The sequence below is a fragment of the Schistocerca piceifrons genome, unplaced genomic scaffold, assembly GCF_021461385.2.
Source record: "Schistocerca piceifrons isolate TAMUIC-IGC-003096 unplaced genomic scaffold, iqSchPice1.1 HiC_scaffold_1887, whole genome shotgun sequence".
Classification (NCBI taxonomy): domain Eukaryota; kingdom Metazoa; phylum Arthropoda; class Insecta; order Orthoptera; family Acrididae; genus Schistocerca; species Schistocerca piceifrons.
The window spans coordinates 668,109-675,770 of NW_025727775.1; positions in this window are offsets into that span (position 1 = coordinate 668,109).

Genomic DNA, 7,662 nt, shown 5'->3' on the forward strand with positions numbered 1-7,662 from the left:
TACGGTCCCATTGAGTACATTTTTGGAGAAAGGGACATCAGTTGCACTACAGGGCGGGAGGAGGGTGCTGAGCACGATACATTTTCTCTCTTCAGTAAGCATTTTTTTGTGTTTTATACTTTTGGCATTTTGGTTTTTCATGTTGATTTTAAAATGACCTTTTTCATGTTTGAAATGTAGTAAGTCGGTTTTTCCTCACAGCAGGTCAACTTGTGTGTGGTTGCAACATTACGGTCCCATTGAGTACATTTTTGGAGAAAGGGACATCAGTTGCACCACAGGGCGGAAGGAGGGTGCTGAGCACGATACATTTCTCTCTTCGGTAATCATTTTCTTGTGTTTTATACTTTTGGAATTTTGGTTTTTCATGTTGATTTTAAAATGACCTTTTTCATATTTGAAATGTACTAACTCGTTTTTTCCTCACAGCAGGTCAACTTGTGTGTGGTTGCAACGTTACGGTCCCATTCAGTACATTTTTGGAGAAAGGGACATCAGTTGCACCACAGGGCGGGAGGAGGGTGCTGAGCACGATACATTTTCTCTCTTCGGTAAGCATTTTTTTGTTTTATACTTTTGGAATTTTGGTTTTACATGTTGATTTAAAATGACCTTTTTCATGTTTGAAATGTACTAACTTGGTTGTTCCTCACAGCAGGTCAACTTATGTGTGGTTGCAACATTACGGTCCCATTGAGTACATTTTTGGAGAAAGGGACATCAGTTGCACCACAGGGCGGGAGGAGGGTGCTGAGCACGATACATTTTCTCTCTTCAGTAAGCATTTTTTTGTGTTTTATACTTTTGGAATTTTGGTTTTTCATGTTGATTTTTAAATCACCTTTTTCATGTTTGAAATGTACTAACTCGGTTTTTCCTCACAGCAGGTCAACTTGTGTGTGGTTGCAACATTACGGTCCCATTGAGTACATTTTTGGAGAAAGGGACATCAGTTGCACCACAGGGCGGGAGGAGGGTGCTGAGCACGATACATTTTCTCTCTTCGGTAAGCATTTTTTTGTGTTTTATACTTTTGGAATTTTGGTTTTTCATGTTGATTTTAAAATGACCTTTTTCATCTTTGAAATGTACTAACTCGGTTGCTCCTCACAGCAGGTCAACTTGTGTGTGGTTGCAACATTACGGTCCCATTGAGTACATTTTTGGAGAAAGGGACGTCAGTTGCACCACAGAGCGGGAGGAGGGTGCTGAGCACGATAAACTTTCTCTCTTCGGTAAGCATTTTTTTGTGTTTTATACTTTTGGAATTTTGGTTTTTCATGTTGATTTTAAAATGACCTTTTTCATGTTTGAAATCTACTAACTCGGTTGTTCCTCACAGCAGGTCAACTTGTGTGTGGTTGCAACATTACGGTCCCATTGAGTGCATTTTTGGAGAAAGGGACATCAGTTGCACCACAGGGCGGGAGGAGGGTGCTGAGCACGATACATTTTCTCTCTTCGGTAAGCATTCTTTTGTGTTTTATACTTTTGGAATTTTGGTTTTTCATGTTGATTTTAAAATGACCTTTTTCATGTTTGAAATGTACTAACTCAGTTGTTCCTCACAGCAGGTCAACTTGTGTGTGGTTGCAACATTACGGTCCCATTGAGTACATTTTTGGAGAAAGGGACATCAGTTGCACCACAGGGCGGGAGGAGGGTGCTGAGAACGATACATTTTCTCTCTTCGGTAAGCATTTTTTTGTGTTTTATACTTTTGGAATTTTGGTTTTTCATGTTGATTTTAAAATGACCATTTTCATGTTTGAAATGTACTAACTCGGTTTTTCCTCACTGCAGGTCAACTTGTGTGTGGTTGCAACATTACGGTCCTATTAAGTACATTTTTGGAGAAAGGGACATCAGTTGCACCACAGGGCGGGAGGAGGGTGCTGAGCACGATTCATTTTCTCTCTTCGGTAAGCATTTTTTTGTGTTTTATACTTTTGGAATTTTGGTTTTTCATGTTGATTTAAAATTGACCTTTTTCATGATTGAAACGTAGTAACTCGGTTGTTCCTCACAGCAGGTCAACTTGTGTGTGGTTGCAACATTACGGTCCCTTTGAGTACATTTTTGGAGAAAGGGACATCAGTTGCACCACAGGGCGGGAGGAGGGTGCTGAGCACGTTACATTTTCTCTCTTCGGTAAGCATTTTTTTGTGTTTTATACTTTTGGAATTTTGGTTTTTCATGTTGATTTTAAAATGACCTATTTCATGTTTGCAATGTACTAACTCGGTTTTTCCTCACAGCAGGTCAACTTGTGTGTGGTTGCAACATTACGGTCCCATTGAGTACATTTTTGGAGAAAGGGACATCAGTTGCACCACAGGGCGGGAGGAGGGTGCTGAGCACGATACATTTTCTCTCTTCGGTAAGCATTTTTTTGTGTTTTTTACTTTTGGAATTTTGGTTTTTCATGTTGATTTTAAAATGACCTTTTTCATGTTTGAAATGTACTAACTCGGTTATTCCTCACAGCAGGTCAACTTGTGTGTGGTTGCAACATTACGGTCCCATTGAGTACATTTTTGGAGAAAGGGACATCAGTTGCACCACAGGGTGAGAGGGGGTGCTGAGCACGATACATTTTCTCTCTTCGGTAAGCATTTTTTTGTGTTTTACACTTTTGGAATTTTGGTTTTTCATGTTGATTTTAAAATGACCTTTTTCATGTTTGAAATGTACTAACTCGGTTTTTCCTCACAGCAGGTCAACTTGTGTGTGGTTGCAACATTACGGTCCCATTGAGTACATTTTTGGAGAAAGGGACATCAGTTGCACCACAGGGCGGGAGGAGGGTGCTGAGCACGATACATTTTCTCTCTTCGGTAAGCACTTTTTTTGTTTTATACTTTTGGAATTTTGGTTTTTCGTGTTGATTTTAAAATGACCTTTTTCATGTTTGAAATGTACTAACTAGGTTTTTCCTCACAGCAGGTCAACTTGCGTGTGGTTGCAACATTACGGTCCCATTGAGTACATTTTTGGAGAAAGGGACATCAGTTGCACCACAGGGCGGGAGGAGGGTGCTGAGCACGATACATTTTCTCTCTTCGGTAAGCATTTTTTTGTGTTTTATACTTTTGGAATATTGGTTTTTCATGTTGATTTTAAAATGACCTTTTTCATGTTTGAAATGTACTAACTCGGTTGTTCCTCACAGCAGGTCAACTTGTGTGTGGTTGCAACATTACGGTCCCATTGAGTACATTTTTGGAGAAAGGGACATCAGTTGCACCACAGGGCGGGAGGAGGGTGCTGAGCACGATACATTTTCTCTCTTCGGTAATCATTTTTTTGTGTTTTATACTTTAGGAATTTTGGTTTTTCATGTTGATTTTAAAATGACCTTTTTCATGTTTGAAATGTACTAACTCGGTTTTTCCTCACAGCAGGTCAACTTGTGTGTGGTTGCAACATTACGGTCCCATTGAGTACATTTTTGGAGAAAGGGACATCAGTTGCACCACAGGGCGGGAGGAGGGTGCTGAGCACGATACATTTCTCTCTTCGGTAAGCATTTTTTTGTGTTTTATACTTTTTGAATTTTGGTTTTTCATGTTGATCTTAAAATGACCTTTTTCATGTTTGAAATGTACTAACTCGGTTGTTCCTCACAGCAGGTCAACTTATGTGTGGTTGCAACATTACGGTCCCATTGAGTACATTTTTGGAGAAAGGGACATCAGTTGCACCACAGGGCGGGAGGAGGGTGCTGAGCACGATACATTTTCTCTCTTCGGTAAGCATTTTTTTGTGTTTTATACTTTTGGAATTTTGGTTTTTCATGTTGATTTTAAAATGACCTTTTTCATGTTTTAAATGTACTAACTCGGTTGTTCCCCACAGCAGGTCAACTTGTGTGTGGTTGCAACATTACGGTCCCATTGAGTACATTTTTGGAGAAAGGGACATCAGTTGCACCACAGGGCGGGAGGAGGGTGCTGAGCACGATACATTTTTTCTCTTCGGTAAGCATTTTTTTGTGTTCTATACTTTTGGAATTTTGGTTTTTCATGTTGATTTTAAAATGACCTTTTTCATGTTTGAAATGTACTAACTCGGTTGTTCCTCACAAGAGGTCGACTTGTGTGTGGTTGCAACATTACGGTCCCATTGAATACATTTTTGGAGAACGGGACATCAATTGCACCACAGGGCGGGAGGAGGGTGCTGAGCATGATACATTTTCTCTCTTCGGTAAGCATTTTTTTGTGTTTTATACTTTTGGAATTTTGGTTTTTCATGTTGATTTTAAAATGACCTTTTTCATGTTTGAAATGTACTAACTCGGTTTTTCCTCACAGCAGGTCAACTTGTGTGTGGTTGCAGCATTACGGTCCCATTGAGTACATTTTTGGGGAAAGGGACATCAGTTGCACCACAGGGCAGGAGGAGGGTGCTGAGCACAATACATTTTCTCTCTTCGGTAAGCATTTTTTTGTCTTTTATACTTTTGGAATTTTGGTTTTTCATGTTGATTTTAAAATCACCTTTTTCACGTTTGAAATGTACTAACTCGGTTGTTCCTCACAGCAGGTCACATTGTGTGTGGTTGCAACATTACGGTCCCATTGAGTACATTTTTGGAGGAGGGGACATCAGTTGCACCACAGGGCGGGAGGAGGGTGCTGAGCACGATACATTTTCTCTCTTCGGTAAGCATTTTTTTGTGTTTTATACTTTTGGAATTTTGGTTTTTCATGTTGATTTTAAAATGACCTTTTTCATGTTTGAAATGTACTAACTCGGTTGTTCCTCACAGGCGGTCAACTTGTGTGTGGTTGCAACATTACTGTCCCATTGAGTACATTTTTGGAGAAAGGGACATCAGTTGCACCACAGGGCGGGAGGTGGGTGCTGAGCACGATACATTTTCTCTCTTCGGTAAGCATTTTTTTGTGTTTTATACTTTTGGAATTTTGGTTTTTCATGTTGATTTTAAAATGACCTTTTTCATGTTTGAAATGTACTAACTCGGTTGTTCCTCACAGCAGGTCAACTTGTGTGTGGTTGCAAATTTACGGTCCCATTGAGTACATTTTTGGAGAAAGGGACATCAGTTGCACCACAGGGCGAGAGGTGGGTGCTGAGCACGATACATTTTCTCTCTTCGGTAAGCATTTTTTTGTGTTTTATACTTTTGGAATTTTGGTTTTTCATGTTGATTTTAAAATGACCTTTTTCATGTTTGAAATGTACTAACTCGTATTTTCCTCACAGCAGGTCACATTGTGTGTGGTTGCAACATTACGGTCCCATTGAGTACATTTTTGGAGAAAGGGACATCAGTTGCACCACAGGGCGGGACGCGTGTGCTGAGCACGATACATTTTCTCTCTTCGGTAAGCATTTTTTTGTGTTTTATACTTTTGGAATTTTGGTTTTTCATGTTGATTTTAAAATGACCTTTTTCATGTTTGAAATGTACTAACTCGGTTGTTCCTCACAGCAGGTCAACTTATGTGTGGTTGCAACATTACGGTCCCATTGAGTACATTTTTGGAGAAAGGGACATCAGTTGCACCACAGGGCGGGAGGAGGGTGCTGAGCACGATACATTTTCTCTCTTCGGTAAGCATTTTTTTGTGTTTTATACTTTTGGAATTTTGGTTTTTCATGTTGATTTTAAAATGACCTTTTTCATGTTTTAAATGTCCTAACTCAGTTGTTCCTCACAGCATGTCAACTTGTGTGTGGTTGCAACATTACGGTCCCATTGAGTACATTTTTGGAGAAAGGGACATCAGTTGCACCACAGGGTGGGAGGAGGGTGCTGAGCACGATACATTTTCTCTCTTCGGTAAGCATTTTTTTGTGTTTTATACTTTTGGAATTTTGGTTTTTCATGTTGATTTTAAAATGACCTTTTTCATGTTTGAAATGTACTAACTCGGTTGTTCCTCACAAGAGGTCAACTTGTGTGTGGTTGCAACATTACGGTCCCATTGAATACATTTTTGGAGAACGGGACATCAATTGCACCACAGGGCGGGAGGAGGGTGCTGAGCATGATACATTTTCTCTCTTCGGTAAGCATTTTTTTGTGTTTTATACTTTTGGAATTTTGGTTTTTCATGTTGATTTTAAAATGACCTTTTTCATGTTTGAAATGTACTAACTCGGTTGTTCCTCACAGCAGGTCAACTTGTGTGTGGTTGCAACATTACGGTCCCATTGAGTACATTTTTGGAGAAAGGGACATCAGTTGCACCACAGGGCAGGAGGAAGGTGCTGAGCACGATACATTTTCTCTCTTCGGTAAGCATTTTTTTGTGTTTTATACTTTTGGAATTTTGGTTTTTCATGTTGATTTTAAAATGACCTTTTTCATGTTTGAAATGTACTAACTCGGTTGTTCCTCACAGCAGGTCAACTTGTGTGTGGTTGCAACATTACGGTCCCATTGAGTACATTTTTGGAGGAGGGGACATCAGTTGCACCACAGGGCGGGAGGAGGGTGCTGAGCACGATACATTTTCTCTCTTCGGTAAGCATTTTTTTGTGTTTTATACTTTTGGAATTTTGGTTTTTCATGTTGATTTTAAAATGACCTTTTTCATGTTTGAAATGTACTAACTCGGTTGTTCCTCACAGCCGGTCAACTTGTGTGTGGTTGCAACATTACGGTCCCATTGAGTACATTTTTGGAGAAAGGGACATCAGTTGCACCACAGGGCGGGAGGAGGGTGCTGAGCACGATACATTTTCTCTCTTCGGTAAGCATTTTTTTGTGTTTTATACTTTTGGAATATTGGTTTTTCATGTTGATTTTAAAATGACCTTTTTCATGTTTGAAATGTACTAACTCGGTTGTTCCTCACAGCAGGTCAACTTGTGTGTGGTTGCAACATTACGGTCCCATTGAGTACATTTTTGGAGAAAGGGACATCAGTTGCACCACAGGGCGGGAGGAGGGTGCTGAGCACGATACATTTTCTCTCTTCGTTAATCATTTTTTTGTGTTTTATACTTTAGGAATTTTGGTTTTTCATGTTGATTTTAAAATGACCTTTTTCATGTTTGAAATGTACTAACTCGGTTTTTCCTCACAGCAGGTCAACTTGTGTGTGGTTGCAACATTACGGTCCCATTGAGTACATTTTTGGAGAAAGGGACATCAGTTGCACCACAGGGCGGGAGGAGGGTGCTGAGCACGATACATTTCTCTCTTCGGTAAGCATTTTTTTGTGTTTTATACTTTTTGAATTTTGGTTTTTCATGTTGATCTTAAAATGACCTTTTTCATGTTTGAAATGTACTAACTCGGTTGTTCCTCACAGCAGGTCAACTTATGTGTGGTTGCAACATTACGGTCCCATTGAGTACATTTTTGGAGAAAGGGACATCAGTTGCACCACAGGGCGGGAGGAGGGTGCTGAGCACGATACATTTTCTCTCTTCGGTAAGCATTTTTTTGTGTTTTATACTTTTGGAATTTTGGTTTTTCATGTTGATTTTAAAATGACCTTTTTCATGTTTTAAATGTACTAACTCGGTTGTTCCCCACAGCAGGTCAACTTGTGTGTGGTTGCAACATTACGGTCCCATTGAGTACATTTTTGGAGAAAGGGACATCAGTTGCACCACAGGGCGGGAGGAGGGTGCTGAGCACGATACATTTTTTCTCTTCGGTAAGCATTTTTTTGTGTT